Source organism: Leptosomus discolor, chromosome 14, assembly GCF_034619465.1.
Source record: "Leptosomus discolor isolate bLepDis1 chromosome 14, bLepDis1.hap2, whole genome shotgun sequence".
NCBI classification, from domain to species: domain Eukaryota; kingdom Metazoa; phylum Chordata; class Aves; order Leptosomiformes; family Leptosomidae; genus Leptosomus; species Leptosomus discolor.
Window position 1 is genome coordinate 1,365,636 of NC_141404.1, and position 26,113 is coordinate 1,391,748.

Below are 26,113 nucleotides of genomic sequence, written 5' to 3' on the forward strand. Positions count from 1 at the left end.
GCTCAGGCATAACGCCACCAGGAGTGTGGGATGGTCGTGGGTTCCGGGGCTGTACGCTCCGGGAGGGGCGGTCCCCGCGCTCCGAGCCCGGCCCAGCCGCCGCTCCCGAAACAGCAGCGCCCCACATTCCCGAGAGGGCAGCGGGCGGGGGAGCCACCCTGGCGCTGCCTACCGCCAACATCCGGGGCTCCTGGCGGGACATGCGGGTTTCTGGCCGCCCCACCCCTCCCGGGAACCCGGCTGTTCCCCCGCAAGCCACGTGACTGTGGCGGCGGGGCCGGAAGTGGCGGCGGGTTCCGGTGTGGGCGGGGTCGGTGGCGCCGCCGTGAGCAGGGAGGAGGAGGCGGTGGGACGCCGGGCCGGGGCGGCGGTGGAGGAGGAGCGGCAGCAGCAGCAGCGGGTGCCCGGCTGGAAGCCGGGGTGAACGGCCGCCGCCATGAAGAAGCAGTTCAACCGGATGAAGCAGCTGGCCAACCAGACCGTCGGCAGGTGGGTGGCGGGGCCGGGGTCCCGCCGCTGGGGGCAGCCCTGACGGGCTGGGCCGGGGCGCCGGCGGGGTCGGGTGGCGGCTCCGCTGTGCTTTTGCGTGTGAAGCTGCCGCCGCTGGTGGGGAGCGGGCGGAGGGTGTCCGCAGTCTCGGCGGCGGGGAGGGGAGGGGAGGGGAGGGGAGGGGAGCGGGCACGGCGGGGCTTCCCGCGCCCCTCCTCGGCGGGGCTTTTTGGGGAAGAAGAACTTTTGTCAGCTCAGAAAGAAACTGGCGGGACGGGGAGGGCAGGCGGAGCGGTCGTTGCTGCTGGAAAATGAAAAAAAAAAAAAACCCCAACAAAAAAAACCTCAACCCCAAACACCACGAAGATTGCGGTCCTCGGTTTTAGAGCCGGGAGCGGGTCCTGGGCGGGTGGCAGCCCCGGCGCGGCGGGAAAGGCGGGGTCGGTCCCTCGGTCTCCGCCGGCACCGGGGCCTCGCTCTGATGGTTCGTACGTGCCGTCAGCTCCCGGGTTCGCTCCTGCAGCGAACCGAGCAGGGGCCACGGGGCTCCTGGAGCAGCCCCGCGGCGCGGTCTGAGGCCGCAGAGGTCCCCGCGGGGCCGGGGAGCGTAGTGCCGGGGTCGGGGCGGGCGAAGGACGGGGCTCCTCGGATGGTCGCCTTGACGCCACCTCCCCCCCCCCCCCCCCCCGAGTCCCGCAGAGCTATTTGCATCGTGCGCTTCCTGTCTGGGGATTTGTGACTCTCGTTTCCTTTGTCACTTTTGTCAATATTGAGTTATTTGATCTGTTTCTCTCTCTTTTTCACACTTAAGAAGGCTTCAGAGGGAGCATCCTCTGTGACTTTATTTTAATAAGAATAATAGAAGGCTTGTAGGCGTGATTGCCACCGACTTCCAGATGTCAGAGTCTTGGAAGGTCTTTAGCCCGATTCTGCAGAACAAAAAAATCTGTGCACAGGCACAGGAGTGTCTGTCTGCAGCTCCTCTGAGTGCTAAAAATGCAGATTTAACTTCACTGCGTTGCTACTGCAGTTCTGTATTTTTTGCCCTAGGAGCTCCTCCCTGCTTTTAGCAAAAACTTAATCTGAAAGTATGTTCGTACACTGAAAGTCTGGGCTTTTGTATTATCTGAGTTTATACTTTCATGGCCTCCACTCTGGTAACTCACTTAACACAGTGTTTATTTTCTTTGGGCCTGCAAACGTGTAAACCAGGTCAAGCATGTCAGCTAATCGTGGCTCAGTAGTAGATTTCTAATAGGGTGTTTGTTTTGCTATAAAAGAGCATAACTTCCGACCCAATCTTGTGGCCTTCCAGTCTCATTTCATATAAATTAATGTGGGGGTTTTTTGGTATATTGTTGGAATGATTATTGACATTCCCTTTTTGCATGTGTTGGGCCCGCAGCTCCAAATCCCAAGTGGAATTTCAAGTAATCTGCGTTGTAGTGAGTGGGATAAACATCTCGGGCTGCTCTCTGCTTCAAGGGGCAAATGAGAATTAAACCTGGAGAGCTGTTGGTAGGTGCGTTGGGGTTGGGAGGTTTGTGACGACCTCTGAAGGCAGCTGAAGCCGGTGGAAGCTGCGGCTCTCGGCCGTTTTGCAGTGGAGGTGCTCGGGGTGTGGTTGTCTCTGTGCACGGTCGTTGCTCACGCTCCTTCGCCAGGTAGGCTGCTGGTGCCCGAGCAGCCTGGGTCTGCAACAGTGAACTTTTCTAGTTTTATTAAAATACAAGTGCCTGTAATTGTTTTTCATTAAAAGCTATTGCAAAGGGTGCTGACTCATTTGTTTTTGTAAGCTTAATATTAATAGCTAGTTTAAACTGAACTCTGTTTCTCTCTTTCCTGTTTTAGTTGGCATTAAGTACCAGCAGATCCTTATTGGTTCTGCCTTTGCTCATAGAGCACTTTTTGATAATAAACTACCTCAAGTTAGCTGTATGGATTCTCTACCCAAGAGCGTACAAACTTTTCTTTTAATTGAATAGACACAAGAAGGCTCTGAAGTGTGAGGGTGATCATAAAGTGCTTATTGCCTTTTTCACACGAATTGTATCCTCGTGTTGTAAGCGTGGGAATGAACCAAGTTGCCCCTTCTAGGGCTGGGTTTGCGTAGCCTTGCACAAGGTGCTCCTTACCCTCTTGTTGCTGACCCGAGTATTTGTGGCTTTCCAAGTTAAAGAAGGATGCTTACGGAGTCGAAATAATTGTCATCGCTGTAAACCTGCATTAATCCTGATGAACCTCGGGAAGCTTAGTTTATGGACATGCTTTGGGGATGGGAGGGAAGGAGACAGAACTCGTGAGGTTGTAGATCCCGTGTACATATGGGGGCTGTAATGGTGGAAGCTCAGTGAAGATACTTTCCTGTTTCTTCCCAACCCAGCACGGGTTTTCTCCAAACCTGTTTTTCTTTAATTTTTTTGGTTCATCGTGGCAAGGCTTTTATCTGACTTTGAAGATATCCTGTTGTCTGTCGTGAGGCTGAAATTAATAATTTGTGGTAGATGTTCACTTGGATACAAACAGCATTTGAAACAGTAGCTGCTTTCGAGGCCTGTCAAAGCCCAGAGTCTAGTGAGGACTTTGATTTGATGGAGTCAGAGAGAATTTCTAGAAATGCTTCTGCATCTCACCTCCTCCAGCTGAGGAGGCGAGAGGGATCTCAGCCCTGCAATGCTGCACGGAGTCATCGAGCGTGGTTAGACTGGGCGGTGTTCAAAGAAGTGGTTCACTTTACGGTTTTAATAAAAGCTAACTTGAAAAACATTGTGTTTCAGGGGTATCAAATGTGCTATGAAAATTACTTGGTGAATATTTACTGTTACTAGCCTCTTTCCATTTCATGTACGAGCCAAGCATTCCAGTAGTCACCAGGGTCTTACTTTGTTTCCCAGAGTAAAATCACTCAGTTCTGAAAGGTTTGTGATTGGTTTCACTGGCAAATACCAGGGCTGAGGTTTTCAAGTTTCGGGCAGTGCTGCACCCTGTGGTTTTGATAAGCTCTGCAGACTCACGGAGGACGTGGGAGATGGGACAGTCATCGTTCAGCAGGCCCTTCCAGGCGGTGTTAGCGGAGGTTTTTTGGCCCTGGCTGCCAGAACCAGGAGCGAACCATTTGGATCCTGTAACATGAAGGAAAAAGCAAAAAAAAAAAAAAAAAAAAGTTTCAGTGTGCTGCTTGTCTGTCAGTGCTGTCACACTTGCTGCGTTGTGGGGTGGGTTTGTATTGGGTTGGTGTGAGCCATTTATTAGCCTTTTATACTGGGGCAGAATGAGGAGACGAGCCCTGTGTCCAAAGGACTCTTCTGGTTTTGTAAGTGCCTTGAAGAGACGCGGTGCTGGGTACTTCAGGACCCCGTGCACCGCTGGGAGGTCTAGCAGGTGACTAAACCGCCCCGCAAGAGAAGCAGCGTTTGGAAGAGCAGTTTGGGCGTCTGTGCTGAGGGGTCACATCCCCCCGGTCTCTCCTGGCTCCCCTGGGGTGCTCAGGGCTGTTGTGTGGACTGCCTGCTCCCCTTTACCTCCTCTGGGACGTCCGCCCCTCGATGTAATCTGCCGCTCTGGGATCTTTAACTGGCTGCTGCTTTTCCTGGTGGTGCGTTAGGCGGGGGTACCTTCTGCTGCTCTTCTTTTCACTCATTCAGAGCTTTTTTCACCGTAATTGAGGGGTGGGGTGGTGGGGGGGAACAGGCATGCTGTCATGAGGTCCGCAGACCTTGGCGGTGTCTTTACCATCGTCTTGTCCCCTTTAACAAAGGGACGTTTGACTCTGAGGTACTTCAGGATTTATCCCGTTCGGCTTGCGTAGGTATGAATGGTGCTGCCTCCCTTACAGGCAGCCTCCGGAGGCTGGTGTCCTTGGCCTTGTGCCACGAGTGCGTGGCTTGGGATCAGAGCAGTAACTCCTTAGCATGAAAAATAAGACAAGATGGGCAAGAGCTCCATGAAGGCAGAGGAATGGCATTTAGGGGAAGCCTATGAGACTGCACGGGTAGTGTTATATAGAATTATGAAATATATGTAGGAAACTAATTAAAGAGGGGATTAGCTGAGTGGAACAGGATTCCTCAATAATTAATAGACGTGTGTTATAAATATTTTGCAGCAATTATTTTGTGGATGATGGTGGATGCCTTAAACAAGACAAGTATTCAATCTGCCACCGAGTACTTTGTTTTTTATGTATTTGACAGATTTGTTGTAAGTGGTGCAGGTTGGCAAGCGAGCGTCTCTGCTGAGGGGAACAAATCAAGCTCTGGTTAACGCATGAAGTAAAATATCAGTTACTTGTCTGTATAAACCTGGAGGAAAGGGGGAAATGAAACAACACATTTTGCCTTTCATTGAAAACTGGCTGTTCATACTGGTCCCTCTGGGTCCGTTGGCTGGCGTGAGCTGGCGTTGGCAGCTTCAGAGAGACTGTCCAAGCCTGGGCCGGGCGCCTGAGACAACTCCTCGTTGGGAGGTGGCATCAGGGCTTACTCCGAGCAGCCTTAGCGAGAGTAAGGGGCTGTGGATCTCCGTCAGCGTGGTGGTCCTGGTGTCATCGTGAAGGATCTCGCATCTACTCGGAGAGATAGTTCACGAGAAGCGGGGCTGGGGCGTGCAGGGGAGCAGGGGCATGGCTCATCATTAGTTCCACATCAGCTGAATTTACATCAGAATAAACTGGCATCTTGACCATGACAGATACACAGCTAACAGATACACAAACTAACCAGCTCAGAACTGACTTTATTTTGAGCCACATGCAAACTCCAGCATAAACAATTGGAAACAGCTTGAAACTTTTAGTTAGGCTTGAAAAATTAGAGGGGAAAGGGAGTGGAGGAGGAAAGAATAAACTTCATTCTGAACTTCCTGACTTTCAGGTGACCTGTGCTTCCTTAGAGGCTCTGTGCAGAGACCACTTTTAATGGAATTTGTGTGTTGATTCCTCTAAACCCTCATCTGTTTTAAGGACCGAGGCTCATGCCCACAGTTCTGCTGTTCCACATGCATTTCTTGTGTGCTCTGTCTGGGTGGAATACCCTGTGAAATGAAAGTAGTGGAATAGCCTTTAGTACGTGCTGCCTTGGAGGCTGGAAGAGGTGAGGTGCTGCCTTCCCTGCTGTGTTTGTACCTGTCCTTGGGATGCTTCATAAGCAGATCCTCGTGCTAGCAGATCAGCTGCGTGTTGGGCTCAGAAGTGAAAAGGATTATGTTGTGTGTGATGTCAACAAGGTAATTCCTCAGGTATCTGCAAGTGCTTGTCGTACAGCTTTCGTACCCTTTTCTAAACTACAAAGGGAGACAGATTTTTGATTAGAAGCTCAGGAAGTATCCTGCTTTAGAGTTGTAGTCATCTCTAATGAAGATAAACGTTCAGAGGTATTGTCATTAAAGGCTTTCAAATGATGCACTAATAAGCATTTGAACTACATAGCTAAGTAATTCGTATGAGGAATGAGTCCACAGAGGCGTGTTTATCCTGCTGTTTCCTTACAGCAAAACAGGCTGGTAATGAATGACACTTGTTGGGCTGTCGAACAATCTTACGCGAGTTAGGCTTTCCTGCCGCTGGGGACACAACTCTCGATGTTGTTCCCATTGATTTATTTTTTCGTCTTTTGGGTGTAATCAACAGAGTACCATACAGATAGAAATTATTCTAGCCAGCTGGTCTGGAGAGCTTGGGTCTGGTGAAGCCATCTGAGATCAAGACTGATGGATGGGTGGATGTACTTACTGGCTTTACTGGGAGAGATACTCTTGTCTGCCCTTGGGCTCTGACAGTAACGTAAACCAGGGGCAGGCAGACCTGACTGATTAGAAATCTGGAAGAGATCACAAACCACCTGAGACAGAAATTTTTTTTTTTCCTGCAAGAAGCTAACTTACTAGTTTCAAGAAGCTTCTTTACTAGTTTTCCACCATTTAAACTTCTTGTACACAAACAGGGTTGTCCAGGCCCTGTACAGCTGACGTTACTGTGACTCGACGGGAGTATTTGAACGTACCTTTTAATAGCTCATGCCCTACATAAAAGTTATGAGGATAAACTATATTTAGTATTTCTTGAAGCCACTTGGCAATCTGCAAGTCATGAGCTGGAATTGGTGTTATTGTAACAGAATGATGACATGAAAGCAAGTTACGTTAAAGTGGCCGTTGGGGAACGTTGCGTGTGGTGCGGAGCTGCTGCGCTCCGTTTGTGCAGGGGAAAACCTGCTGGAAAACAAGGACTTTTACTAATGCTTCATGGCAAAAGTGGATGGTCCAAGTTATTAATTTGTTGCTCTGCGAGTTCTTAAGGAAGTTCTTTTACATCATCTTTTGTTGGTAGTACTTTGCAAACTAGCTGTTTTGAGCATTCAGGGTGGCAAAACAAGAGTGCCTTCATCTCTGTTAAGGCCCAGACACTTCAGTCAATATCACATTAACCGTACGATGCCATTTAATGTCAAAGAAATAATTCTTTAGTGTTTTTCAAGTTTTTGTGTAATTAAAAAATGTAAAAAAAAAAAGAGTATGACCCCAGTATTTGAAAATTTCTGGCTCACCTAAACATCCTTTTAAAAAAAGTGAAATCTGATGAGTGTTATTTACTTGGAGTGCTTGTTGCCGTTGGTAAAGATATGTGAAAAAACCCAATAAACAACCTTGAAATATCTTCATATTTATGGGTGGGGAGTATCTGCTTTATGCTTGGTCTTTTAGGTTGGCATTTGTCTACATTATTATTTGTGAAAGGAAAAAAGAAAAATCTCATTTCAGTGTTTATAATGGTTATCTCAAACATTTCCTGTTTATCTCCAAATGAAGTTTGAGGTCTCTTTAATTAGGAAATTGACTTAGATCTTTCTGGATGGAAGATTAATTCGATGACGGGTCTAGAGAGCCTGAGCAGATTGAATTAGGGAAGACCTGTTTTCCTGAACATGTGCAGACTTCTGGACTTCACGTAACTCACGGTCGAGGCCTGGGTGAAATAAAACGCGTGCGAATGCTGACGCACTCGTGTGCTGGTGGCAAGGGGGAAGCATTGCCAAAACGGCTGCGGGGTGGTAGTTTGGCAGAGCAGGGAGGCAGGGGCTCTATAGTGACCGAAACTCTGGAGCTGGCGTATGCAGCTGCCTGAGCTGCTTCTCACCTCTGGGCCGCCGGACGGGCTGCGCAGAGGCGCAGAACTTGGCGAGATGGTGTTTCCATCTGCGCTGTAGGGAAGCACAGAGCTAAGTCACCCCTTCAAGGCTGCTGCTCGGCCCCGGCAGTATCAACAGCGTTTCTTGGTATCTGCGTATTTATCTATTTCCTGCACCCTTTGGGGAAAACTGACACAATGTAATGCGTTGTGCAGCTCAGGAATCTGATTTTTCTAACAGTACAAACTTCCAATTATAGAAAAAACATGCAGCTATTATGTTTTCAGTTTGGGGCTGCTGCTTGTGGTAGGACTTGGCACTCGTCAGCCTATTTGCGACTGCCATTAACACAGCAGCAAATGGAATAGCTTGTGGATATAAATCGTGCCCCAGCTGTGGTCTAGATTCAATTTTGTACGCGTGAGTGTTAATCCCGTTGATTAATGTGCCCTTCCAAATGGATTGCTAAAGCCAAGGAGGTAAATTCAGGTAATTTTTCAAGTTGAGGACGTTGTAGTGGCTTTCTTCAGGTGTTCTGCCTTGGTGAGCAACTTGTGAGCTGGTGGGGTCTGTAAGGCTGACCGCCCTGGTGAGAAGGGGTCTTGCTGCACTGACCCCTGGTGAGAAGAGAGGGTTTGTCTCTGAACAGATGATCGGGACACGAAGGCGTGTATTCTGGCCTGCTTTTAGGTGTGCCCTCTAAATTTATAAACGCAGTCTGTTTATCAGTATCTCATAGGCTCTCGGGAGCCAAGGTGATCTCACGTTGGTTTAAAGTCTTGTTAGGCATCCTTGAGATTAGAAACTGTTCAGAAATGACGATGAATTTTTAAGAAACTTCCTTCTCTGCAGCAGTTCTTCGCTCTGTGTAATGCTGCGCTCTGAGTGCATCGCAGCATGGTGTTTCCCAGAAAATCGTTGTATTACTCTTTCTAGATACTTCACATTGCATTGGTAGTGCTCTTATAAGGGCAGCCACAGGTTTTAAATCAATGAGTAAGTCTTTGCTCAGCCCTTTGGTTTAAAAACCCTGATCGCTTGCCGCCCGATTCCAGACCGCATGAAAACCCAGCAGTGCCGTGACTGGGCTGTGTCTGTCTTGCCCGGCCTCCAGTGGCCAGAAGCAGAGGACGTGGGAAGGGTGCGAGGCTCGGATGTCCCGTGGTATCTCCCACGCGTGTTCCGTGGCCACCAGCCGTGTCTGTCTCGGGAGCTTCCTGAGCCAGAGGTGACTTCTGGGTGGTTGGTGTCTGATAGCACCAGGCTTGTGGTGGGCCCGTCATTGCTAACGTAGAGCTCCACCTTACCAGTCAGAGTAGAATGTGTTAAAGCTGTAGTCAGTTCCCCTGCTTCTCCAAGAAAGTCCAAATCTTGATAGTTTCAACTATTTGTTTTCACTTTAAGTGAATCTTATATGAAAGAAACACGTTTCTCTCTGCCTGCAATGTGTGAGAATGAGCTCCCGGGTGTGTTACCTTATTTTCCTGACCAGTGGGTGCTTCCAGGGCAGGTGAAGCTTCAGTTATTTTGCTTCCCCTTAATAGATGCAGAAGGTGCTTTTTGAACTTCTATAAAAATTTCTGGTATTCAGTGGTGAAGGATGACTTGGTTTAGTTGTGCTAAATTTTGTTGACTTGGAGATGCCCTAATAAAATGTTGTGCTTTGCAGTAAAAAGCCTGTCGTTCAGGAGAAAAAAGGTATTGCATAACTGCGTGGCAGACGTGTGTGTCATCTGCTGAGCGGGCAGTGTGTAAAATACTTGAGATTTTTGTTACAGAAAAAGAAATTAAAAGATTCCAGGCTCAGGAATTTGGGAAATAGTAATTGCCCTCTTGTATGCATCTCCTTTGGCTCTGTTCATCGTGCTGCTGCTTGATGAAGCGGATCAGAGGACTGGAACAATCCTCCCGACAGACAGACATACGCCCTGGGATCTGTTGTGGCTGCATCGTCTTGGGCTTCCTGTTTCACCGGCGGGGGGATCAGGACTGCACAGCAAGGGTCAAGGGAGCGTCTGCCCCAGGAAAGCACAGTCTTATTGTGCCTTAAAATGAGGAATAAAATGTCCTTTTTCTGCGCAGAGATTTCTCGGTCGGTTTCACGAGGTTTTGAAGGGTCCAGAGCAGCAGTCCTGCTTGTGCCAAACCCTGCTGCTTGTGTCGCAGCGCATAACCGGAGCCTGAGTCACCATCCCCGGCTGGACCCGCGTGGCTGCCTGGGTGAAGCACCGAAGGGCAGCAGGGGAAGCTAAAAGAGCAGGAAAGGATCTGTTGCCCAGGGGTGATGGGTGCATCCAAGGTGGAGGTTCTGTTACCTGACAGAACAGCAGAATAGTGAGGGTAGAGAGATACTCGCATCTGCGGGAGTGACCGCTGCTCAGGTGAACGGTCAGCGGTGCGCCCGCCCTCCAGAGCCAGAGTCCCACTCTGCTGATAGTTATTCTTCGTATTCCTCTCTGTGTGGATGGAGCTGTGACGCCTTGATTCTAACTTGATCTGATGGTGGTTCTTTAAAGCAAATAATTTTAATATCAGGTTATGCCCAGAGTCAAGATCCTAAAATAGTAATGACTTAATCTGCTGAAATAGCTAGAAGTGATCTGACAAGCTGTTTCGAGCTGATGCTGTAATGTGACCCACTTGAAAGCAAACGTATTCTTGGATACTTGCATGGTGTTTTTAGGTGATGATAATGGAACTGTGACCAGAACTGTTCTTTAGAGGTCACTGTGTTGGCAAACGAAGTGCCAGACACACGTGATCTTTTTAGGATACGGTTAAATGAAAAGTGTCTCAGTGTGTTAGAAATGTTTCCTAATATTACGCAGAGTTTCCAGAAAGGAAGATTCCATAATTTAAAAGTAGTGGCCCCATTTTTTTTTTTTTTTGGTGTTTTGGGCCCACCGCGTTGGGCCTTACATAAGGCAGCAGTTAGCTCTGCCCCGTTTGCCCTGGCACAGCTCTGATCTCCCACCCGTGGGAGTTCAATAACACAAGTTAAACTGGGTGAGGTCTGGCTGGTGGCTGGCAGTTCAGAACCCAGTAGCTTCACAGCAGTTGGTGGTGACACGTCGAGAGATTTTTAACAGATTGCTGTGCTTGATTACCTCATTATTTCAGGGCTGCTTGATTGTTGTAGGTACCAGCCTTGAAAGGAAGGCTAAATTTGACCCTCGCCAGCACTGTCATGCTTAAAGCAGCACTTGATGTCTAGACAAGAGAAAAGAGGGAACTTCCGAGTATCCTTTTTATCTGCAACATTGCTTTGTTGACTGAATTAGAACATTTTGGTGAAAATCTACTCCTTAGCAACCGAATAGCCTTAAAAGCTTTCAGTCTGTGGCCGCTGTTCGGTTGCTGATAAAAGCATGTCAGAGCAGCCGTGCGTCTTGTGCCCGGGCAGCGCCGAGTCTCGCAGGAAAGGACCTTCCGTAAATACGCGCCAGCGGGTGAGGTCACCGGTTCTCCCGAGCGAGGTGCAGCCTTTTTTTTCCTTGATAAACATTGTTTTCTTGTGGAGTTAATGGCATTGCAAACTGTCAGGAACGTCCTGGAGTGACTGCAGCAGAGTGAATCAGAGCCAGGGGATCCGTGCGAAATACCCAGATTGGTTTGAGGTGAGAAGGATCAGTGAAGTGTTTTCCTTCTGTCGTACACGTTGTCCTGTGCCAGAAATTGCTGGACTGAGATTTTTGTATAAATACCCTTGTTGGCTATATTGTCTCTCAAGATCCCAAAGACTTTTCCAGAGTGAAAACTAACAAAAGGAAAACCGGTAACTTGTGCCGCTGAGCGTTACACAGAGGAGGTGGTTCGTTGCTGAGAACTCTTGGCGCTGTTGGAGCGTGCCGCGTGTGGCATGCACGTGTACACGCATCCTTGGTGGCAGAGTTAAGGCTACAAAAAACCACTTTAGCCGGTGACAGGAAAACTTAAGTTGTAAGGTTGGCCCTTTTTTAGAAGATAAATTGCCTTTCATTCAAACACAAACTCTTTTGGCAGCTACGAGCTAATTATCATGCGATCAATAGGAAATGTTCATCCATCTGACTGAAAGTTCCGCGAAGATAAAGCTGACGTTTTCATACAGAAAAATGCGTGAGCTGAACTGTTGCAGCTTCAATTTCAGCTGAACGTGTCGCTGGTTTGTCGTGCCGTAAGCCGATTGAAAACGCAGATTAAGTGTTCTGATCTGGTGGGGTTTGTAGGAACGGAACAGTAGGATAAAGTAATCCTGGTTTTGTAACAGCAGGTCCAAGCGTGCGCTGAGGTGCAGTACAGGTTAATAAACCTCGATCACGCTATTAGTGCGAGGCTCGTATTTCCTTCTCAGAAATCTCGGGATGGAGTTCACTTCCAGTTTCGTGCTCGAGCAGCAAGGAGCGCGGTGTGCGGCACGCGGCAGGGCGGCGACGGCGCAGCTCCGCCTGTCACCCACGTTAGTACAGCCTTGTGTACCGCGTAGCCCAGCAACGTGAAAACAGATGGCTGTACCCAGCGCCGTAAACCCGGTAATTGGATGAGTCGTCTCGGTTGCAGACTGATTGTCGGACTCGGCTCAGAAACCCGCCTTCCTGTTGGTGAAACGTAATCAAAGGGTTCAGCCATTAGTTGTTAATCGTGGCTACAGACAGAAAATCACTGCAAAGGCTTCACTGTGAAACAGGAGGCATAAGGAATAATCGCTGTCTTGTCACTGCCCTGTTAGTCTGTTATATGCACGTTCAGGTCCCTGAATTCCCTTACGCTGCTTTGACTGTTATTTCAGAGCTTCCAACTCTTTCTTTGCATTCTTACTTTCTATTCCTTCTTCATTGTTCTGCCTTTTCTGTGTTTCCTTGTTTTGCTTCTTGTGTTGATTCAGTTTGGTTCCTTTTCAAAGGCTTTCTCTTGCCAGTTTTGTGAATCCCCAAACTTAAAATAGACCTGTCTGGACAGTGTATTAAATTAAGAACAGCGTTCCCTTTGGTGAAATGTTCATTTCTGGATTGGAGTTTTGTACAAGGTAATATGTAGCTGAAATGTCCTGCCAACGTGCAAAAAAAGCAAACAAATATGCAAAAAACGCCCAGGATTTTTTTTTTTAGCAGTTGAGTGTATTTTGCTTGTTCCTGTACTGCATTTTTTTCCTATTCAAACATGTCTGCCCTGTAAAAAGTTTGTCTTTGCAAAAGGCAGTACTGCTGCTTAGTCTTTCCAGTGATTGACAGTGCAGGGCTCCTGGTAAAAGAAATTATAAACTTAAATGTCTTGAGGTAGTGAACAATCCCCCTGTTTTGTGGCTGGGATGGAAAATAATGTCTTGTTTGAAAGTTCAGCATATGTTTGAGGGTTTGGGGTTTTTTTTGGTGGTGGGTTTTTTTTCCTCCTCTGAAATGTGAGGGAGTTCCCATGTCAGCAGGTGGTTTGGCGAGGGGACTGATCCTTGCCTAAAATGAAGAGCTGCCAACCCCATGTGTAGAAAATTCATGAGCCATTCTCTTATCCAGAAACATCAGCTGCTGCCTTAACTCTGCGCTCGGGGCGTGCGGCTGCACCTCGCTGTGCAGCAGGGCCCTCTCTGCCAAGCCCTGCTCCCCCAGCCGTCCCCCCGCTGTTCCCACCCCTTCGTTGTGTGTGCGAGTCCGATCTTGGCGCTGAAGTTAATCTGACCGAAAAATGGGGTTTCTTCCAACCAGGTTAGTTTTCAGCCAGGCGGGTCCTTCGAGCTGTTGATGAGTGGAGATGCTTGTGCCGGGCGAAGAGAGACAGGAGCAGCCGAGGGCGGTGGGAGGGAGGACACGGCTCTTTTCAGCACCGCTGCCAGCTGATGTCACCTCCGTGTTAATGAAACCTTGGCCCCAGGGTGCAGTTTCATGATCAGCTTAAGCTGCTTTCAAGTAGCTGCTGTTGCTAAAAGGGACAGATTTCCCCTCTCCGTGCCCAGCCTGCACTGGTGCCAGCTCCCCTGCCCATGGCTGGGGAGTGGTGCAGCCATGGGGTGGCCTGCGAAGGGGGCCGAGACAACTGGAGACCAGTAACGGCTCTTATTGGGTGTAATTCCAGCCTGAGCTGCCCATGGCTGCTACTGGTGCAGGGGAGAGGCGCAAGGACCTGCACCTGAAGTTCGGGGAAGGGGGGCTGCCTTGGACGGGACTCTCGAGAGGACAAAGGCTGTGGGGAAGCGTGTGAGGGAGGAATCCAACGTCTGCTCCTTGGGTTTGATTTGGTGGTGGCTCGAGCTGGCACGAATTCAGGCTGCCGTGGAGGGGCAAGGGGAGCAGCTCTGGAGGGCCAGCCCGGGGAGGGGAAGGGGCTGCAGGCTGGCTGGGTGCTGCGGCTCGGCCAGGGGAATTTTCTGCTGGAGCCAGTGCTCCGGTGTGGCTGCGGCTGCGTGTGCCGCTGGAGCACCAGGCGACAGGGGGAATTCCCTTTCGGCAGCAGCTGTGGTCGTGTTGGCGTGCATGGGTTGTGAAATTGCACCTGAGATTAAGGAATAATAAATTCAATAATTGTTAGGGTGCTTTCTGCTCTGCTCTCTCTTATATCGAAATTGGGCCCAGCTAATTCTAGATAAAATTATGTCAGTAAAAGGTTGTTGCTTGCTTGGAGGAGGGAAAGACCTTGTGTGAAAATAAACTTTTGAATGTGAATGAATACTGGGCAGTTAATATTAAAAACAGTTCTTTACCAAGACATCATGGAAGGGTGTTTGTGTGCATTTTTTTATAAATTGTATTAGTAACTGACGTGTTTGGAAAGTTCAAGTTCTGCAGTAATGTGAAGTAGGTGCACTTAGCATAAGAAATGTATATTGTGATACTTAAAGGGGAGAAAGCAAGGCATAGGAAACACGTGGTGATTTCCTAACTTCAGAAAGTTTCCTTTGTAGCTTAGCTTTGTCCCAGTCTCCTTGGGGTTTTTTTTAATCTCTAATTTGTGACAGCTTGACATTGGAGTTTTTACTTTGAAAAAACCCATATGACCGCTGCTAGATTTCCTCCTGGCTGGATTTAAGCATTTAGAATTTTAATCCCCTCCAGCAGCACTTTGCATTTCCTTCTGTAGGTATTAATACTTTCACAAATCAAATGCACTTTTTTTTAAAAGAAGAACCTTTTGTTACATTGGCCTGACATACACTGTGAGTGGAGGTTTGGGTTTTTTGAAAGTCAAAAAGAGCCCAGGGAGAGCTTTGTTCATGGTATGGCATAGTGGGTTAGCGGTAGGTGTGGGACTTGCTGGGACAGCGGCCAGCCGGGAGCACGTAATTGTAAAGTTTTCTTTGTACCCGGGAGGTTAAAGGCCGTCAGGCTCATCGAAGACAGCTCGCTGAAACATCGCTTCCGCTGGCAAACAAATTTCAGTCTGGTTCTGCGTTTCAACTGCAATTGTATTTTTGCCATGTAGAAAGTTCAGCTCGCGTTCCTCTCGCTTTGCAGTGCCTGTGGCACAGTTACCTGCCTAGGCTTGTTACAGAGACTTCGCTGTTTGAACCGTATTTTTTTTTTTTCAAACCGCATCATATTTGGGTTAATTCTCAATATCTAATGTTAAAAAGAGTTGGAGTGCTGAAGGGCGGTGCAGGGCCTCACTGCAGTGACTGTACCTCCGAGAGTGGCCCTAAAATAGGATTTGGCTTGAGCCACGGTTGTTCCAAATAGCTAAATATACTGCCTCGCTTGGGAGAGGAGCCTTGGATCCGTTTCACTGACAAAGGAATTTCAGATCCCCTAATGCGAACAGTCTGTCATGGATTTCCCTGCAACTGCTTTTTTTTTTTTTTTTTTTTCCATGATGATTATCTTTCTAAAGCCTGGTCTGCCTTTAATTAGAGCAGGCAGGCTTCATTCTTCAGTGTCGGATGGCTGAGGTTATAGAAGAGATCGAAGCTGCAGCTTTTAGATTGAGCAGCTAAGCAAAGTTTGATGGAGGAACTCGGTGGAGAAACTGAAGAAGGAAGGCAAAGGAGCAGAAATCTTTATCCGTTTATTGGGGCCTGAATTGTGGTTTTGTAGCTCCTGGGTTTCTGAAGGTACAGATCTTGATTAAGGAAATATTTTGGTGCCTTGGAGGTGATGCACCATTTTTTAAAGCACTTCTGAAGGATTAGAAGCGCAGAAGCTGCAGTAACAGCATGGTTAAAATTGGAGTGTCACCTTAGTGTGAAAACTGGTTCTGCACCAAGGACCTTCCATAGGAAGGAGCTGGTGGGGTGCCTCCTCAGAACAGCAGTCTCTGCTGTGATTGCTGCTGCTGCCACTAAAGCATCACCAGATTTATGATGAAAGCAGTTTTAATAGTTGTGCAGAAGTTTACCTTGTTAATTTGGGTGAAAAATGGGGATAGTGGGCAAACTTGAAAGTTTTAACTGGTGAGTGGTTGTGAGTGGTGTTCCCTGAATGCTAAGAGAATATTGAAAATGTGACTAGTTCTGACAGTCATCCCGAAGTGATTTTAAAAAGTTTAAAAATAAGTCACAGAAGATTGATACTTACCTTGGGTCACGTTGGTTTCTTTTGAAAAGATCCAACCGCACCAGGGATTCATCACCGTACTTTCAGTATGAATGCTGTTTGGGTTTATTTTTATGGTGGGGAGTCAGAACGGGGTTAATTTGGGGCTTGTGTGACATAATAACTTGGTTTCTGTGGCGAGAAGTGTACTTGGCCAAACCCATTTCTGCTCTGGCTTGCCTTCAAAATGCTGTGCAGGTGAAATCAAACTCCTGCAGTATATCCATAAAGCTGAGTATTGCCACAGGCTGCCAAAGGAATCAAAATAAATCCTTCGAAATAAAGTGGTTTTGAAAAGTGACCTCCAATAGATGTGTTTATGAAGGCCACAGCAGCAGGATTTTTGCTCTCCAGTTGCACAGAAAGATCCTTTAATGTATTAGAGACCTCAGCTTCTGAAAAGCATCTAGAAATGCAGAATCTGGGTAGAATATGGGGAGTGAGAAATGTGTATGTTATGTCCTGTATTTTGAATTCTAGTTCAGGGAAGGAGCCTGGCTGCCCGGCAGGAGGAAGGGCCGGGGCAAACCTTTGTGTTCTTCTGAGCTGGGAAACAAGGTTCCCTGCATCACCTTGATTTCTTGTAGTCTAAACCAAGTAAAAATTAAGGAAGATACTGCCATAAGCAATTATTTATTTCATGTTTGGATACTGACTGCAGCAGCGGCTTTAAGTGTGCAGTAAGTGGGACCCAGGAGTTTCTTCCCCTGCATCTGTGTTGAAGAGGCATCCCTGCGCTTGTCTCTGGTCCTGTTCAGCTCTTTCCCCAATGAAATTTTCATTTTGTTTTAAAAGTACGACATGTTTAGTGATTGGGTTCCATAAACTTGGCTGATAAAATACAGGGTTTACTCTGCTTAAAAAGGAAGCCTGTTCCTGGAAGTTAGCACCATGTCAAATGGGGATGTGAGCTGGTAGTCCCGAGACACCTTTATTTTCTGTTCTCTGTGAAGTCTGTCTTAGTGAATGTTAAAAAAGCAAACCTTTTAGAAGGGAAATTGTCATCTAATTCTGGATGCCTTGTTTTGGAACAGAGCTGCTGATTCTTTCATTTTTCCTGGCAGCAAATCCTGCCCATTGTATGTGGAAAGGGGGCAGGATGTGCCGCCAGCCCAGCGCCCGGCCAAGGTGCTCGGAGGTGTTGACTCGCCAGCAGAGCTGGTCTGGTTACTCGTGGTAACAAACAAACGCTTTGTTTAAGGAAAACCAACCAGCAGGGAAGGGGAGCTTTAATTTTGTCTCATGTTTCGGGTGGACGTCTCCGTGCTTCCGCCGAAATCTTCCCGGAGTCCAGGAACGCGGACTTGTCGTTTCGTCACGAAGCGAACTGCCCTCCCGTGGCATCACCTCCCGCCAGCTCCACCGCCCTCCGCAAGGCGTGAGTCAGGGTTTCTCTTTCCACTTTGACATTTGAACTGAGTCACTCGTTCTGTTGGGAATGTCCAAGTTTTTATGGCTCTTCGTGGCAGGTTTGCTCTTGTCCTTCCTCCTTAGCCGGAGTGTAAATTTCCACTGGGTTTGTGGCTTTGATCTGCTTTGGAGATCAGCCTCTGGGTCAGGACTGACGCCCTGGTGGTGGGCAGGACCCTGCTGTGAAGCCAATGTGATCTCAAATATTATTTAGATAAAGCTTTCTTTTTTTGAATCTCCAGTGCTGGTTTAATAGAGCCTCTTCATTTTATACACGGAAATGTAAATTCTTTCCCTGTGGAAGATAAACACTTTTATCTCAGGAATTCTCATCTGCTGTTTCCAGAGAAGGCTTCTGGCCTGGAAGTGTGAAGGAGCTGTAAAATGAAAAAGCGAGGGGACTGGTTTTAAACCTGGGGGCGAGAGCTGTTCTGCCCAGCCGAGCCGGGCAGCGAGCGGCAGCAGAGCCCTGCACGCTGGGCTGTGCTGAAGGGCCTTACAGGAAAGAAATAAAATGAATGATACTATAAAACACTTAGCGACGAGGCCAATTCGGGGCACATGCAATACGTTTTTAAAATGTCACGGCAAGCCAAGGTTTTTCTACTCTCAAACCTCCTAGTTTTTTGCTTGGAGTGAGTTAAGACAATTACTTCTGGCCATGCTATTTTCTAGTGGCATGTCGTACTTCAAGTGACGTGTGCTGTTTGCTGTCTTGAAAAGAAAAATCGTTTGAAGACTCAATTTGGCAACGAAAAATTTGTTGAAAATTACAGATTGTCAGTGTTAGGGTATCGGACAGTGAAAAGCTAGCTCTGCTCGGGTGTTTTGGTTGGCTTTGAAGGATCTGACATTCCCCAGCTGAGCTGCACTCAGAGCCTAACCTGCTCTTTGCTACCTGTTCCCACCGCAGCGCTGTGTCAGCAAGGTTATTGGTGTGAAGAGTGAACCTGGGCAGCTGATTTACTTGAAAAGTAACTGTTTCTGCCAGATTATTTTTGGTCAGCTTGGCTGCCCGAGCTGGCTTACACCCCAGCTGAGCCAAGTCAGTGCAGGAGAGGGACAGTGCAGAACTGAAGAGCTGCTTTTGCAGCTGCTGCCACCGACAGCAGCTCCTGGAGCTCTGCGCTTCACTTGGCAAAATGTCGTGCTAACTCAGTGTGAAACAGTTTGAAAGCACTGTTTTTTGGGAATTCAATAGCTTTATGCTCCTTATTTGTTAAGGACATGGTTATCACTGCAACAAAGGATGGTTCCATTTTGGGTTTAGAAGCAGTCTTTTAAAATGAACTGCTGGATTTTAACTGAAAAACTTTGTACCAGACAAATCGTGTAAAGGTTCTGGCAGAAGTGTAGCAGAAAAACTTCACCTTCGGTTCTCAGAAACCTTCCTTCCCCAGGGGACCAGCTCCATTCCTGCTTCCAGTGGCGTGCTGCCAGTCCAGCAGCTATTTTATATGTCGGCAGCAGAACAGCCTGTGCCCCGCTGCTGCTGCAGCAGGGGGTGATGCCAGGTCCCGTGCTCAGGGTCCCGCATCGCCCCGGCTGCTGCTGCTCCTGCTCTGCTCCTTCCCGACTCACATCGAAGGTGTCGGGAGGCTCCAGGCTGGGCAGGTCCCTGTTTCCCCGCCACGTGCCGGTGGATCCTGCTCTCCGGAAGCACGGGGACGGCTCCTGGACGAGCAGCTGGGTCACAGAGCACCGCGTTTGGGGCCCCCGGCGCGCGGGAGGGGCTGGGGCGGCAGGGCGTGCTTTCCCCATTAGTAATGGCTTGGAGGGACTCGGTTTGCAACTGCGAGTTAACTGTTTGGCCCGTGTGGAGTTTAGCTGCTGGGAACGTAAACAGCCGTAGCTGCTGTGGTCTGGCCTTCGTGATCGCGGTGTGGGCTGGGCTGCGTTCGTGCTCTCTCGTGGGGAAGCTTACAGTGGAGGGTCTCCAGGCTGGAGTCCAACTGCCAGCGCTGCTGGGCTTGATAAAGCCCTTGGGAACGCTCTCGTCAACTAAATCCTCCAATTCTTAATCAGTTCTTGGTTCCAGAAGGATTTCTTCGTTGCTTCGTGCTACCAAGTAAAGACACGATAAGACCTAACAAGGGATAAGGACAGAACTTTGCAGCAGTGAGAAAGGACTTGTTATTCCCTGTAAGTTTGCTAATTCTCTAATTACTCATCAGAAGGAATCGATGTCCCATGAAGCTGCAGTTAGATATAAACTTTAAACTAGTAGTACCTGTTACTCAGAGGGAGGCAGAGGTGCCTTTGATGATGGTTTGTTGCTTTTTTCCCAGGTGGCTGCTCAGCGAGGAGATGGGCTGTGCTGCTATCACAGCGTTGCATTTTCTGTTTCATGGTTGTGGTCACCGAAAAACAATATTATTTAGTGGCTCTTTCTTGGCTTCCTTATTAAAGGTGGAATGTGGGCCTGCAGGAAGGGTGAGGTCTTCCCTCTTGCATTTCCGTACCTGACATCATCATCAGTGGCTTTTCTAAATCAGCGCTGGCCTGGAGACGCTGTCCTGCTGCCACCGATGACTGGGGAAAACATCCCTGACTTCAGAGGAGGAGAGCCGGATTTTCAAGCTGTGACTTTAAATCCTTGATAAACCAGTTAGGTGTACGAAGAGCGCTTAAGATAAATAGATGAGAATAGGTTTGCACTTCACATGATGATATATAGTCTGTGGGTGACCATATTTAAAACGGAAGCAAACTTCTGCTGGCCCGTGACTGAGCCATGTTTGCTTCTCACTCAAATGGATATAATTTCCTAGGAAAAAGGAGGGGAAGGAGAAATCAAACTTTTAATGGATCTGAAGTTGAATGGAAGCCCTATTCTACTGTTTGATGGTTTTAAATTAATGTCGTGGCTAAAGCCATTCAAAAGCATCCAGTACCTTTACAGTAGTATAATAAAAGGTTCTGTTGAACACAAATATGGAATAATATTAGAAGGAACATTTTTTCCTTTATAGAAATTATCTTTAAAATGCATTTCTTGATTACCCGTAGCTAAAAGTGAATATACAAAATCTTACAGTAACTTGATTATTGCTGCATTGGTGGGAAAAGTTCTGTGAACTGTCAGTCACTATTCTTGTGATCGTCAGCAGTTCAGCGGTTTGGCGATGGTACCTATCCAGTCACAAGTACTCCACATGTTCTTAGAAGTTGTTTTTGAATTATGCTACCTGAGCTGGCTCTCTTATTTCTTTAAAATGCCAGTTCGGTGAAGGTGGTGTGCTCTCTTCTGGTATGTGAGATCTTCACTTCTGCGGCATCTGTTTCCCATCATGTCCGTACGTCGGTGTGTCAGCATCCAGGGTGAATGAACTGCGGAAACACCTCTGTCTGCCCTGACTTTCCCTTACACTGAGGCACACGAAGGACTAGCGATACCCAGGGGGTCCGTGCGAGCTTCAGTTGCGTAATGTAGATGTAGAAACCAGTTGTGTTTTCTGTTACACAGATTTCTAGGCAAAAGAAGGAAACCGAGACCTGGGTGTACGTGAAGATGGAGAAGGCGGCTGCTCTCCCATTACCTCTGCTGTGGTCTGTTACACACAGTTAATCCCCGCACGCCGTGTCGGTGGCACTGCTGCTGCGTTGCTGCTTTTCCAAGTCATCCTGGAAGGACTCGGTCCGCCCGCAGGCCAGCCGCTAGAGCGCTGCTGCGCTCCGTGCTGATCTGGTTTTGAATGCTGACTGCTTTAACTAGAAGATCTTAGTAAGGTTGGAACTGCAAGTAGCTGTTCTTAAATGTCAAAATCACATCGTTTCCAGTGGGCAGTTTTATTGACAAACGACAGTGTCTGTTGTTGAAAGAAGTGGGTGTTTTTGCAGCAGACGCCTTGAGCTGTGTTGTTGAGCGAGCTCAGGGCAGGGGAACTCGGCCTGCGCCTCCTCAGGCTGCGCTCCTTCCTCTGCAGCCGGGCGATGCTGGCGTGCAGTGTGCCGCCTTGGGCAGGGTGGGATTTTGCCCGACAGGTATTTGAACTGGCGCCTCTTTGTATGCAGTGCTTACCTGACTTGGCATCGAAGGTGAGCTGTTTGCTGTGTCCCGGTGAGGTGCGGAGCGACAGCGATGGCTGTTTGATAGCGCCGTACAGGCTCTGGGCCGTGCGCCCTTCCTTAAAGGTGGGTGAAATTTAACTTCATGAAAGGTGTTAGTGAAAAGCATCCATTCACTTGGAAAACAGGACTGCGAAGAAAATGGTGTTTGAAAGCAAAAGCCGTGTTAGCCGTGGCGTACACAGCCCCTCCTTCGTGAAAGGCGTGTGCGCTGTCAAATTCAGTTTTGGAAACAGAGGTGGCTCATCTCTTGTGCAGTCTGTGGAAGGGCAGAAAGCTCGGGCTGCTCAAAGATGTTTTGTAAAACCGTTATCATGCACAGCACTGTGTTCCTGCAGAGGTGTTGAGCAGCTCTGTAGTCTTCCATCGAATCAGTTAGCTGATGCGTGTGGTAGTTGCCACTTAAGATTAGGTTAAAATCTGTTTAAGAACGTGTTGCTGTGACTGGAGTGTTCTTACACTGTAGTTCTTCTGTGTAATTTCTGATGTGATTTTGCAAGACTGGAAAAAAAAAAAGATTTAAAAAAGAAACAACTGCTCTCTAACAGGGTGTAATTTCAATCAGACATAGCATTTCTATTTGGGTGGAAGAAAAGTTTGTCAATCTCGTGTGTGTTTTCCTAAACAAATAAATATTTCAGCGCTTGCAGTTTGTGTTGCTATCAAAGTATTTAAGTGGCTTTTGTCTTAGTCTTGTTGAGGTTTTGAACATTACTGTATTCTGGTATTGAATTATTAAACATCTTATGGTTCACAAACAGTTCAAGCAGATAATGTGCCATGAAACTGCAGTCAAATGCCTTAAACAAAACCCTCAAACTCAGAGTGAATGAATATTGTCTTTGGAGGCATTTTATCTGTTCAGCTGGTGGAGCCTGATCAAGAAGATGAGCTTTCTGTGCATGACCAATCTTGCAGTAGGTTATTAAACAGATTCCAGGATCCAGAAGGAAGTCAGTGTAGTAGATGAGGAGCTCTGGCAGCAGCAAGGGAAACTCTGAGCAGCAAAACAGCATACTGGAGTACCTCCAGGTCCTCTGTGGCAATAGACGGGTAGTAACGGTGAACAGCCAAGTGGAAGAGATCACGGGTGAACTAAATTTATCTTTCTCCGTTTTATAGATCTAGCAAAGGTAGGATAAAGCAGTGTTATAGCAAATGAGTCAACACCAAACCAACCTGTGTCAGCATGAAACGATTCAAAGTTTATGTGTAAACTGGGAATGGAAAAAGGTGTGTGATGGCACGTGTAAAGGCCTGGGTATGTTTGTAACAACAGTTAATACTTTATGTCTGGAAGTAGGTCTAAGTGTTCAGGTATTTTTGTATTGAGGGTAGACCTTTACTGGGAATGCTGTTAAGTTCCGATCTGTTTAAGTAATAAATCTTTTCTACTCTTTCGGTATTATGGGAGTCAGCAAAATGAGAAATGGCAGATTGCTGATGAAGGTTGTGTGCGTGTAAGGTTAAGGGAAGGTGGTCAGGCCATTTCTGCTGATCGATACAGCTCTGCAGTGGTAAAATACAAGAAGATGAAGTTGGCTGTCTTGCTTTTCTCATGCCTTTATATTCCTCTCGTTCAGGTGCATTGATAACATGACCTGATTAGAAATTCAAGTTACTTCAATACATCTCTGTGTTCAGGTGAAGTTGCTCAGGATTCCGGTTCGCGCTGTCTTCAGCTGTGTGCGGTCTGAAGTACCGTGAGAGCTTGGAGCAGCGGAGTCGTGCTGTGGGCTGGGGACTCCGGGGATGTCAGGCTGTCCCGAGCACCCTGCGCTGGGCCAGCCATCCCTGCTCGCTGGGCTGCGGCCGGGAGCCAGTGCGACCTGGGGCGTCGTCAACACGGTGGTGTTTGCAGCACTGGTTATAATGGGATTAGAACTTGAAACCGAATGGGTTTTGTCAACAGCATTGTAGCAATCTTTGACCTTGAACATGCTCATTAGTCTGACAATGGTCTTTTCCTCCCTTAGGGCTGAGAAAACGGAGGTACTCAGTGAAGACCTGTTGCAGGTACTGTAACACTGTTAATAAGTATTGTTTTTAACTGCTCTTTGTGAAGTTTGAGCCTTCTGAGTTTTGTGGAGTACCTAATGTGGGGGGAAGGAAAAATACTGCAAATGACAGGGCTGAAAACAAGGATCTCTTTGGCTGACTTCGCAGCGCATGAAAAAACGATGATGGCGTTTGAGTGGAAAAACTCAGGTACTTCTGTTTCTGAATCCGATCACGTGGCTCGGCAGAGTGAAGGAGGAAGCATTTTCGCTTTTAATTAGATGAACTAGCTTGGTATGCTTATGAACCATTAGTGCTAATGACTTGACAGTCTGGTAGGGTACGATGAACTGGGAAGAAACTACGACTAGGCACAGCTGGTTTCTGTCTTCATTTCTGTTTCTCTGGAAGAGGTCAGCTGAGGCCGGAAGAGAAGTGCCAAAAAACATGCCAACTGCTTGCTAATAGATAACATCACTTTTTTCTGATAGTCTGGAATTGCTCCAACTAAGTGGACAAATGCTTCTTGTTTAGCTTGTGATATTTGTTCTTAAATTTGTGACACTGACATTTGATTTGTTTGCAGACTTGTCATCTTTTTGAAAGCATGCCACCTAATCAATCATTCCTTTCATGGTGGAATTTTAGTTGCAACTGTTAGATTAACACGGTTGACTGATTGCGTGGAACAAATTTGACTACAGACTTGTTCTACCGAGTTTTATTCCTCTGGTTATTTCGTGAGAGACTTTCAGAAAAAATGGCAGAAGGTGAATTGTCAGGGGAAGTCAGGCCGGCTGCTCCGCGGGCCCTCGAGCGTGATGGTTATTTCAAACCCATTACAAAGCATCTTAGTACGCTTAAGTTCAGGACCTGTATATGAAACGTGGAAGCCAAACAAATGGTGCAAGTACTTGTATTTCAAATCTCTCCAGCTGTTCAGATTAAAGTAGACGACGAGAGAATGTATCAGCCTTAAAACTTGAATTCAGCACAAATATGTGAAATCGTCTTGAGGAATGGTGAAATGAGCTGACCTGGAACGTTCTACCCTGCCGTTCGGGGGGCTGCTTTATTTGAACCATAAGTACCTTAACGGTTTGACAACACTATTTTTATTTTCTGAAGAGATGTGTACCGTTAAATGGCATAAAGGATGTTAAAACACCTTGATAGCCTTCAAGGGTCCATCTGTTTTCTTGGTTAGCTGCAGAATAGTAACAAGAAGTGAAAGCCGAAAGTACTGCTGCTTGTTGCCAAGAAAATTTTGCAAGCAAGGCTTTCCCAGGCACAGAGCAGGCTGGCTACACCCAAGTGGAAGAATTTACTCACTTGTTTGTTTGCTCTTGGGGGCTTGTGGCGGGGGAGGGAGGCTCTTATCTAACTAAAGAGCTCAAAAGCGTGGTACTGTTCGCTTTGTTTGACAGGGCGGTTCTTTATATTTAGCTTGAGCTTTGACATAGGATTGCCATAGCTTTTTTCCTGTTTTCTGAAGTGTAATATTCCATTTCACATATCTCTGTTAAGTGTGTTCCTGTCTGAAGACAAGGAATATAATTCAGTACTGGAAAGGCTTCTACAATAGGCCCACTTTCTGGCATGCCCTTGTAGCATATAATAAAGCAATTGTGTGATGTTTTGTACACTGAAGATGCCCTGTGGGTACAGACAGCGTGGCCTGTAGGTCACATTTTCAGTTCAAAGGTAGCTTAATGGAGATTAATGTCCTTCGTGGCTTTCCTGACATTTAAAAAGCAGATCAGAGAGGAGAGCATGTTGTCATGAAGTTTTGGGGTCATGTTCCTCCTATCAGTCTTCTGCCCTTTGATTTTTGGCATTCAGACTGCCTGGAAAGGGGCTGTTGGGGGGATGTATGTGCTCCAGAGCCTTTCTGAGGAACATAAGCCACCACGCCTGGCTGACAAGGGCTGTGTTAAGTCTGCTGGGTTCTGTAAGATGGTTCAGTTACAGGATGTCACCGTGTTTCAGGTGTGGGGGAAAACCCGTGCTTGTTATTCTAAGAAGTCTTAACTATGTGACCAAGCAAAAATAAATGCTGCCACAAAGAGTGGATGGTTTGGAATGTGTTGGTGGTGTTTAATTTTGAAGATACACAATAAAACTTAATCATCTTAGCTGCAGCAGTAGACCACACACTTAGACCCTTCTTGTTCATGTATCTTCCTGTGGACTTTTTTTGAAGTGGACTTAATTTTGGGCTTGTTGATATATGCTCTGTGAATAAAAGGCAACGGCTTGTGCTTTCCCAGCAGTCCTCCTTGGGCAGTTTCTCTGCACCTAATTCTACTAGAATAGATTTTTACTAGACTTTTTGAGCACCTCGACTTGGATTCACCTCGTGGCTGTCAAGAGCTTTTAGTCCTTTTAGTGATTCCTGTAGCCTGTGAAACTTTAGTCTTCCTACACTGGTCCTTCAACTCGCCAGCCCTTCTTTTCCACCGTCCTGTTGGGCTCGTGAAGGCCGCTGCTGGGCGGCACAGCCCCGAGGCCCAGCTTTGGCTGCTCCTC

At 47.4% G+C, this 26,113-nt stretch overlaps 1 protein-coding gene across 1 annotated transcript in view; it reads left to right on the forward strand.

The window, feature by feature from the left end:
• Positions 1-475: 475 nt before the first annotated feature.
• ARHGAP17 (Rho GTPase activating protein 17) overlaps positions 476-26,113 on the forward strand; it is a 47,155-nt gene continuing 21,517 nt past the window's right edge. The window contains exon 1 of the mRNA XM_086473087.1: positions 476-489. The gene's annotated coding sequence lies outside the window, so the exon portion shown is untranslated. The remainder of the gene's footprint in view (positions 490-26,113) is intronic.